Source organism: Cherax quadricarinatus, chromosome 33, assembly GCF_038502225.1.
Source record: "Cherax quadricarinatus isolate ZL_2023a chromosome 33, ASM3850222v1, whole genome shotgun sequence".
Taxonomy (NCBI): Eukaryota; Metazoa; Arthropoda; class Malacostraca; order Decapoda; family Parastacidae; genus Cherax; species Cherax quadricarinatus.
The window spans coordinates 4,868,208-4,878,789 of record NC_091324.1 but is presented as its reverse complement, the minus strand read 5'-3'; the positions used below and the strand labels follow the sequence as shown (position 1 = coordinate 4,878,789).

At 42.3% G+C, this 10,582-nt stretch overlaps 1 protein-coding gene and 1 long non-coding RNA gene across 2 annotated transcripts in view; one reads left to right on the top strand and one right to left on the bottom strand.

The window, feature by feature from the left end:
* The window catches only part of LOC138853537 (uncharacterized), a 402,016-nt gene that overhangs the window by 86,067 nt on the left and 305,367 nt on the right, over positions 1-10,582 (bottom strand). The window lies entirely within an intron of this gene.
* Positions 4,011-10,582, top strand: part of LOC128693824 (uncharacterized) — a 398,273-nt gene continuing 391,701 nt past the window's right edge. Inside the window, exon 1 of the mRNA XM_070090779.1 lies at positions 4,011-4,539. The gene's annotated coding sequence lies outside the window, so the exon portion shown is untranslated. The remainder of the gene's footprint in view (positions 4,540-10,582) is intronic.

The following is a 10,582-nucleotide window of genomic DNA, read 5'->3' as shown; positions in this document are numbered from 1 at the left end:
GAGGGGGACACCAAGAGGGAACACACCAAGTGCTGGATGACATGCATACGACTGAGGAGGAGGTGAAGAAGCTAAGTGACCTTGATACCTCAAAGGCAATGGGATAGGACAACATCTCTTCGAGGGTGCTTAGAGAGGGAGCAGAAACGCTGTGTGTGCTATTAACCACAATCTTCAACACATCCCTTGAAACTGGGCAACTTCCCGAGCTATGGAAGTCGGAAATGTAGTTCCCATTTTTAAAAAAAGGAGACAGAAAAGAGGCACTAAATTTCAGACCAGTGTCACCGACGTGTATAGTATGCAAAGTCATTGAGAAGATTATCAGGAGGAGAGTGGTGGAGCACCTGGAACAGAACAAGATTATAAACGACAACCAGCATGGATTCATGGAAGGCAAATCCTGTATCACAAACCTTCTAGAGTTTTATGACAAAGTTACAGAAGTAAGACACGAGAGAAAGGGATGGGTTGATTGCATTTTCTTGGACTGCAAGAAGGCCTTCGACACAGTTCCTCACAAAAGATTAATGCGGAAACTAAAGGATCAGGAGCGTATAACAGGAAAGGCACTGCAATGGATCAGAGAATACTTGACAGGGAGGCAACACCTAGTCATGGTGCGGGAAGAGGCATCACAGTGGGCACCTGTGACAAGCGGGGTCCCACAGGGGTCGGTCCTTGGACCAGTGCTGTTTTTGGTATATGTGAATGACATGATGGAAGGGATAGACTCAGAGGTGTCCCTGTTCACAGATGATGTGAAGTTAATGAGAATTAAATCAGATGAGGATCAGGCAGGACTTCATAGAGACCTGGACAGGCTGGACACGTGGTCCAGCAACTGGCTTCTTGAATTCAACCCCTCCAAATGCAAAGTCATTAAGATCGGAGAAGGGCAAAGAAGTCCGCAGACAGAGTATAGGCTAGGTGGCCAAAGACTGCAAACCTTGCTCAAGGAGTAAGATCTCGGGGTGACCGTAACACCGAGCATGTCTCCGGGGGCACACATCAACCAGATAACTGCTGCAGCATATGGGCGCCTGGCAAACCTGAGAATAGCATTCCGATACCTTAGTAAGGAATCGTTCAAGACACTGTACACTGTGTACATCAGGCCCATACTGGAGTATGCAGCACCAGTTTGGAACCCACACCTGGTCAAGCACGTCAAGAAATTAGAGAAAGTGCACAGGTTTGCAACAAGGCTAGTTCCGGAGCTCAGGGGTATGTCCTACGAAGAAAGGTTGAGAGAAATCGGACTGACGACACTGGAGGACAGGAGGGTCAGGGGAGACATGATAACGACATATAAAATACTGCGTGGAATAGATAAGGTGGACAGAGACAGGTTGTTCCAGAGAGGGGACACAGAAACAAGGGGTCACAACTGGAAACTGAAGACTCAGACGAGTCATAGGGATGTTAGGAAGTATTTCTTCAGAGTCGTCAGGAAGTGGAATAGCCTAGCAAGTGATGTAGTGGAGGCAGGAACCATACATAGCTTTAAGACGAGGTATAACAAAGCTCAGGAAGTAGAGATAGAGAGGACCTAGTAGCGATCAGTGAAGAGGCGGGGCCAGGAGCTGAGTCTCGACCCCTGCAACCACAATTAGGTGAGTACAATTAGGTAAGTACAGTAGCACCTACTGTGTCACACCACTAACACTACTGTGTTACACCACTAACACTACAGTGTTACACCACTAACACCTACTGTGTCATACCACTAACACTACTGTGTTACACCACTAACACCTACTGTGTCACACCACTAACACCTACTGTGTCACACCACTAACACTACTGTGTCACACCACTAACACTACTGTGTCATACCACTAACACTACTGTGTTACACCACTAACACCTACTGTGTCATACCACTAACACCTACTGTGTCATACCACTAACACCTACTGTGTTACACCACTAACACGTACTATGTTACACCACTAACACTACTGTGTTACACCACTAACACCTACTGTGTCATACCACTAACACCTACTGTGTCATACCACTAACACTACTGTGCCACACCACTAACACCTACTATGTTACACCACTAACACTACTGTGTCACACACTAACATGTACTTCTACATCAAGCAGACTAAAGCACTCATCTGAGGTCTCTGGAGAAGAGTCTTCACACACCTCTCCAGAAATCTCCCGGCCGATGAAGCGACATTAGAGCTTGTGTAAGGGGATAAAATGAGGAGCATATTCAACTGTGGTAGTCATCAAGACAGAATTACCGACAATATGTTAGGTAAAAGGACACAGTTGTAACTAATGTAAGAATAAAATGTCACATTAGTTGCACATGTGACTTTTTATGTTCAACTGTGGTAGTTTCCAGACCAGGTATTAGTGGTATCCTGGACGAGACACTGGCTGGACGTTCGTATTTACTAAAGTCCGGCCAGAATCTACACTGGAATGTTGATAAATGGTTCAGAGAACCGACCAGTTGATAAAATACACACACGTGCAACGCTTGAATATCTTTATAAAGGAAACGTTTCGCCACACAGTGGTTTCAGTCCAATAGAAAGAAGAATAGTGAAGATTAGAAGGAGACTTAGGTAAATAATCAGTCTCTCAGCCTGGAGTCGATGTAATAAGTCCACTAATTACATCGACTCCAGGCTGAGGGACTGATTACCTCGATCTCCTTCTGATCTTCACTATTCTTCTTTCTATTGGAACGGTGAAGCCACTGTGTGGCGAAATGTTTCCTCTATGAAGATACCCAAATGTTGCACATGTGTAATTTATAAACGGGTCCACCTACCTGGAGGGTGTTCCGGGGGACAACGCCCCCACGGCCCAGTCCTTGACTAATCTTTCCCGTTGATCAGGGCCTGCTCAACCAGGCTGTTACTGCTGGTCGCATGTAGTCCAACATATGAACTACAGATTGGCTGATTGGGTACTGACTTTCGGCATTTGACCAACACACTGTTGAAGGCAGCCAGCAGTTTGCTTGTAATTCCTCTTATACCTGGTGGGAGGCTGTTGAACAGTCTGCAGGAGTGTGGGTTATGACACGTTATTAATCCACATACAGGGTAATTATTTTTTTTGTGAATCGAGGCCACTACGTGTGGATTTTATCGTCCATCATCCACAGATGTAAGATCGACATCCACAACATGTAGACAACATAAATTTAGCTTGTCTGATACAGGACCCCAAGGAAATTCTTGAGTGGTATATTTGATCCTCCTTCGCACGTTCTAGGACCAAGGAGATGGAGCACTAAGGAAGGTTCCAGTGTGCAGCAGGTCCAGAACACTGAGGAAAGTTCCAGTGTGCAGCACGTCTAGAATACTGAGGAAGGTTCCAGTGTGCAGCAGGTCTAGAACACTGAGGAAGGCTCCAGTGTACAGCAGGTCTAGAACACTGAAGCTCGGCAATGTCAGAACACTCGTAGAATGCCAAACGAAGCACATTTGGTGTGCAACATAGTTTCAACGACACCTTCCAAATAGAAGGACAATAACCCAGGTTCTCCCCGAAGTCAAAACTACGCTAGATACATCTCCTTTCCCCCTGAACACTAAGATACAAGCCTCCTGTTTCCTTCCTGATGCACCCCTCTCGCTCTCTCAGTACGTTCAGATCCTTTTTATATTCTCTGCTGTTTGGAAGCGAAAGTATGGAGCCTGGAGAGAAGGGTAGCGCCTCTGAACGATATGTTCCACGTTATTGATAACAAAGCAAGTCCTCCGCCTGGGTTGAAGTTGAATAATTCACACAGAGAAAAGCTGCGCTACTGTGTTGGAGTGGGAGGGAGGGGCGGCGGGCGGCCAGTTAGCAACTCTCACTTGCTTTGAACAACCATTAAGACCTTGAGTGTAATCTGGTTAATCAATACGATAATAGGAGAGGCTGGGAAGAGGGAGGGTAAGAGCGGGGAATGTTGATGATGCGATGATGCTGAGGATGGTATAAGGTTGATCAGCATCCCAGGGTAGAGAGATGTTGTTCCCCTCTTATGTTGTGATCAATAGTGTCCCGCTGCCGCACGTATGACGATAACCACCAACAAACTTCACCAACATCTTGCAGTGTATTCCTGAATAATACCGTGTGTACTAGATGATGCGTCGCCCACGGCTGTGTACATTTCGTGTGGTATACTGCACCTCAGGGGAAAGATGAGGGAAGGCTTTTGTTTAAGGTACGACAGTGTGTTTCAGGCGGGAAAGTGTACAGGCGAGTGTGCAGGAACAATTTCTGTGGCACAGCAGGAGACACAGTACCTGGATACCATTCTCTGCTGTGGCACTCTCTGCCCACCCTCACTAACACTCTCCTCCCTCAGTGCAAACACACACGCCATGGCGGGCCAACCCATCTTCGGTGGCATCTGATTGTCTGTGATCACTGTCTGAACAAGACGTCCGTGTTCACTCAGAACATTGAACCTCGACGTTGTGCAACTGATCGCAAGTGAAAATTCATTATGAACACAAAAGAAAGATGCAGTGCGACATTTGTCTCATCGGACAGTGACTTCAGTCTCAGGTAAGTCCACTGTGGTGCTGTCCCCACAGCCAGGGATGGTGTAGACACTGTCTACACTACACTCTTACTGTTCCCACAGCCAGGGATGGCGTAGACACTGTCTACACTACACTCTTACTGTTCCCACAGCCAGGGATGGCGTAGACACTGTCTACACTACACTCTTATTGCGTCTATGCGCAAAAAGTGACGTTTCTGATGGTAGGGATAAGTGAAGGGTCGTATGAGTAGATAGGTAACGTAGCAGTAACAAGCAGGAGAGAGAAAGCTACCTGGAGTCTAGCACGGTATGTGCTACCTGGAGCCTAACACGGTATGTGCTACCTGGAGCCTAGCACGGTATATGATACCTGAGCCAACTGTTATTAACATAGCATGTTAACTATAGAGAGGCTACCACACGCACATGAACACGCACACCCACGCCACACATATACGCACAAGCACATGGACACACGCAAACACACTACAAATGCAAACAAAATGTTAAAACACATAGGCATACACATCACATACAAAGCACATGTGTACATACAGATGAAGACAGTATTCACATTGCTGAAGCTACTGAGATAAATAGGTACAACAGAAACTGATAATGTATCATGGGTACTGAAAGAAGGGGCAGAATACCTGTGCTAGTCTGTTATGCCTATATATATATTATGAAAAAGAGGATAAATAGGATAAGTAGTTTGTTAGATTATGTATTGGTGGATAAAAGGTTGATGGGTAGGCTCCAGGATATACATGTTTATAGAGGGGCAACTGATATATCGGATCATTATTTAGTTGTAACTACAGTTAGAGTAAGAGGTAGATGGGAGAAAAGGAGAATGACAACAGCAAGAGAGAGGTGAAAGTGTATAAACTACGGAAGGAGGAAGTTCGGGTGAGATATAAGCAACTATTGGCAGAAAGGTGGGCTGGTGCAAGTATGAGTAGTGGGGGGGGGGGGTGGAAGAGGGTTGGAATAGTTTAAATAATGCTGTATTAGAATGTGGGGCAGAAGTTTGTGGCTAGAGGAGGGTGGGTGCAGTAGGAAAGAGTGACTGGTGGAATGAAGTAAAGGGTGTGATAAAAGAGAAAAAGGTAGCTTATGAGAGGTTTTTACAAAGCAGAAGTGTTATAAGAAGAGCAGAGTATATGGAGAGTAAAAGAAAGGTAAAGAGAGTGGTGAGAGAGTGCAAAAGGAGAGCAGATGATGGAATGGGAGCGGCGCTGTCAAGAAATTTTGATGAAAATAAGAAACAAAATTGGAGTGAGATAAACAAGTTAAGGAAGCCTAGGGAACGGATGGATTTGTCAGTTAAAAACAGAGTAGGGGAGTTAGATGGGGAGCTGGAGGAATTGGGTAGATGGTGGGAATATTTTGAGGAACTTTTAAATGTCGACGAAGAAAGGGAGGCAGCAATTTCATGCACTGGCCAGGGAGGTACATCTTTTAGGAGTGAAGATCAGGATGGGAGTGTGGGGGAGGTGCGTGAGGCATTATGTAGAATGAAAGGGATAAAGCAGTTGGAACTGACGGGATTATGACAAATGTTAAAAGCAGGGGGTGGATATAGTGGAGTGGTTATTGTTTAATAAATGTATGAAACAGGGGAAGGTACCTAGGGATTGGCAGAAAGCTTGTATACTTCCTTTATATAAAGGGAAGGGGGACAAAAGAGATAGTAAACTTATTCCCCTATAATTTTTACAAAGTATACCAGGAAAAGTGTACGGTAGGGTTATTATTGAAAGAACTAGAGGTAAGACGGAGAGTAGGAATGCGGATGAGCAAGGAGGCTTTAGAGTGGGTAGGGGATGTGTAGATCAAGTGTTTACATTGAAGCATATATGTGAACAGTATTTAGATAAAGGTAGGGAAGTTTTCATTACATTTATGGATTTAAAAAAAGCATACGATAGAGTGGATAGAGGAGCAATGTGGCAGGTGTTGCAAGTATAAGGAATAGGTAGTAAGTTACTAAATGCTGTAAAGAGTTTTTATGAGGATAGTGAGGCTCAGGTTAGGGTGTGTAGAAGAGAGGGAGAATATTTCCCAGTAAAAGTCTTAGACAGGGATGTGTAATGTCACCATGGTTGTTTAATATATTTATAGATGGGGTTGTAAAAGAAGTAAATGCTAGGGTGTTTGGGAGAGGGGTGGGATTAAATTATGGGGAATCAAATACAAAATGGGAGTTGACACAGTTATTTTTGCTGATGATACTGTGCTTATGGTAGATTCTAAAGAAAAGATGCAAAGGTTAGTGGACGAGTTTGGGAGTGTGTGTCAAGGTTAAAAGTTGAAAGTGAACATAGATAAGAGTAAGGTGATAAGGGTATCAAATGGTTTAAAGAAAAATTGGATATCACATTGGAGGGAGGGAGTATGGAAGAAGTGAATGTTTTTAGATATCTGGGAGTTGACGTGTCAGCGGATGGGTTTATGAAGGATGAGGTTAACCATAGAACTGATGAAGGAAAAAAGTTAAGTGGTGCGTTGAGGTACATGTGGAGACAAAAAACGCTTTCTATGAAGGCAAGTTAGGGAATGTATGAAAGTATAGTGGTACCAACTCTCTCATATGGGTGTGAAGCTTAGGTTGTAAATGCTGCAGCAAGGAGGCAGTTGGAGGCAGTGATGTTCTGTCTAAGGGCAATGTGTAGTGTAAATATTATGCAGAGAATTCGGAGTTTGGAAATTAGGAGGTGTGGAGTTAATAAAAGTATTAGACGGCTGAAGAGGGGTTGTTGAGATGGTCATTTAGAGAGAATGGATCCAAGTAGAATGACATGGAGAGTGTATAAATCTGTAGGGGAAGGAAGGCGGGGTAGGGGTCGTCCTCGAAAAGGTTGGAGAGAGGGGGTAAAGGAGTTTCGTGGGCGAGGGGCTTGGACTTCCAGCAAGCGAGCGTGAGTGTGTTAGACAGGAGTGGAGACGAATGGTTTTGGGGACCTGACGAGCTGTTGGAGGGTGAGCAGGGTAATATTTAGTGAAGGGATTCGGGGAAACCGGTTTTTATATAGCCGGACTTGAGTACTGGAAATGGGAAGTACAAGGAAGGGTTTGGTATATTGGCAGTTTGGAGGGGTATGTTATATATGCTTCTAAACTGTTGTATCTGGGCGATTATGTGTGAGTGAGGCGAAAGTGTTGAATGATGATGAAAGCATTTTCTTCTTGGGGATTTCTTTCTTTTTGGGTCACCCTGCCTCGGTGGGAGACGGCCGAATTGTTGAATATATATACAGTATATATATATGTCGTGCCGATTAGGCAGAACTTGCGATCTTGGCTTAAATAGCAACGCTCATCTTGCCATATAGGACAAGTGAAAATTTGTGTATGCAATAATTTCGCCAAAATCATTCTGAACCTAACGAAAAAAATATATTTCACTGTGTTTGTTTAGTATTAAATTATTGTAAACAAATCTAAAATGTATTTAGTTGGGTTAGGCTAAAATAAATTGCGCTTGTTATAATAAGGTTAGGTAAGTTTTCTAAGTTCTTTTTGGTGCAAAATTATAAATTTTTACATCAACATTAATGAAAAAAATATATCTTTAAACGTATAAGAGAAAATTTTAGAAAGGACTTATTTTAAATGAGTTCTTGCTAATTGACCAGTTTTACATATTCGGCACGACATTATAGTAAGGCTGATGCATGCAGGGGATGAGATGAAAAGCTGTAAGCCTTCTCCCTGAAAGGTGGCTGCCTTGGATCAAACGTGTAGCTCATGCTACACGCCAAGGTATTGGTCCAGTGTGGGTAGATTGGTAAAGCACTGCGTACCTTGTCCTAAGGTTAGTAGGTTCGAGTCTCCTTCAGCCAGAGATCAGTGTTTGTGTATATTTCGCATGCTCTCGCGAATTCCTTGCATATATATATATAATATATATGTATATATTATATATATATAATATATATATATATATATATGTATATATAAAATGTAGGGAGGTACCACCTCTAGAACTGTTGTAGGGACCCTCATCCTCAGAGAAAAGAATAAACTTGCTTCAGGGAAAACTCAAGATTCTCCCTGAAGCTGTTTGAGAATTTTCTCCTACCACCCCTATATTATATATATATATATATTATTTAAAGACAAAATACATTGACAAAACATTCACAAAAATATGATACAAAGTAAAACAACATAGGTAACTCAGAGCTACATCTCGAATACTTCGTCCAGCTCCCCGGCAGTGGGCCGCGTGCCCAGAATGCTGCAGGCATTTCCTCTCTGGATCGCAACACTGAGTCTCTGAAAGAGGAAGCTGGTCGCCCTGTGGTCCTTGGTTTCTATGATGAGCTTTTCACCTAGCTCTTTGAGGAACTTTAGAGCACACTTGCCCCATGCTCCAAGGGTCTCCGACCCTATTGGAATGAAGTTATAGCAAGGGGGAAGGTCTTCATATTTGCGGATCTTCTGAGTCTCCCTGTGGCTGGATATATATATATATATATATATATATATATATATATATATATATATATATATATATATATATTATATATATATATATATATATATATATATATATATATATATATATATATATATGCACACACACCCATCTGGGTTTTCTTTATTTTCTTAATAGTTCTTGTTTTTCTTTATTTTCTATCTCCATGGGGAAGTGGAAAAGAATTTTTCATCCATAAGCCATGCGTGTCATAAGAGGCGACTATAATACCAGAAGCAAGGGACTAGTAACCCCATCTCCTGTACAAATGACTAAATTTAAAAAGATTTTCGTTTTTCTTTTTAGGTCAACCTGCCTCAATGAGGTACAACCGGTGTGTTTATAATATATATATATATATATATATATATATATATATATATATATATATATATATATATATATATATATATATATATATATTGTGCATGTGTGTGTGTGTGTGTGTGTGTGTTCTTGCAATCACCCACCGGGATGATTGCAAGAGCAAGGTTGAGATAGCATTTGACTCCTGGTCCGTCCTGATTGCGTACCAATGTTGGTCTAATTTAGCTTCCAGTGGTTTACCAGTTTGTTCAATGAATGAAAAAGGGCAGAGTGCATGGGACCTTGTAAACACCACCAACACTATTAGACAGTGTGTTCTTTATCAATCTCAGTTTTACTGTCCCATTATTTTTGAAGACAATATTTATATTGAACTTGATTAGTACCGCATGCAGGTTGACCAATTTCTCATCACAGAGTAAAACCAGTACATTATACTTAGAAAGCATTTCTTCAGGTTCAGTCCTGTGGGTTTTCCTAGCTGACATTTGGGTCTTCTCAACAAAATACCTGAGGTATCTCGGTTTAGTGGCTATGTTAAATATCTTATTAAATTTATATTCTAAACACTCCGGACTACAGATGCGTAAAGCTTTCAAGAACACTAAGAAAAACACTCCTTTGCACCCTAGATTCATGTATGATGACACAGTGGACTTTCTGTGAACTTTAAATTTAAATCTTACGTCAACACGATGGATTATATCATCTAGGAAAGCTAGAGGGTTGTCTATTTCACGCTCTGTTGTGAACTTAAAAGAATGTACCGGAATGTACCAGCCTTAAACAACGTCATACAAAAGTGCAGGATTGATCCTTATGCCAAGCGGTCTTGCGATGTTTCGGTTATGTTCGACCAGAATCTGCAAACCAATACTTTCCTATATCATCAATGTTGTGGTCTCTACGTCCAAGGCAAAGAACATCATCTACGTATCTGAACCACCTAGCATTATTTGGGAGAATATTTTTAAGAAGTCTAGTCTCATAGAATTCCATATACAAATTGCTGAGTAAGGGACTGAGGGGATTTCCCATAGCCATGCCTTGTTTTTGAGGAAATTTACCTTCAAACACAAAATCACAGCCCGTAACACAAAGTTTAACAAGTTCATTAACAATATTCGTGGGGTAGGGCATGGTGAGATTTTCTAGTTTCTCTTCAAGGTACGTAAGCAAATCAGGGACAGTGACTCTCGTAAACAATACTATGACATCAAAACGTGTGTGTGTGTGTGTGTGTGTGTGTG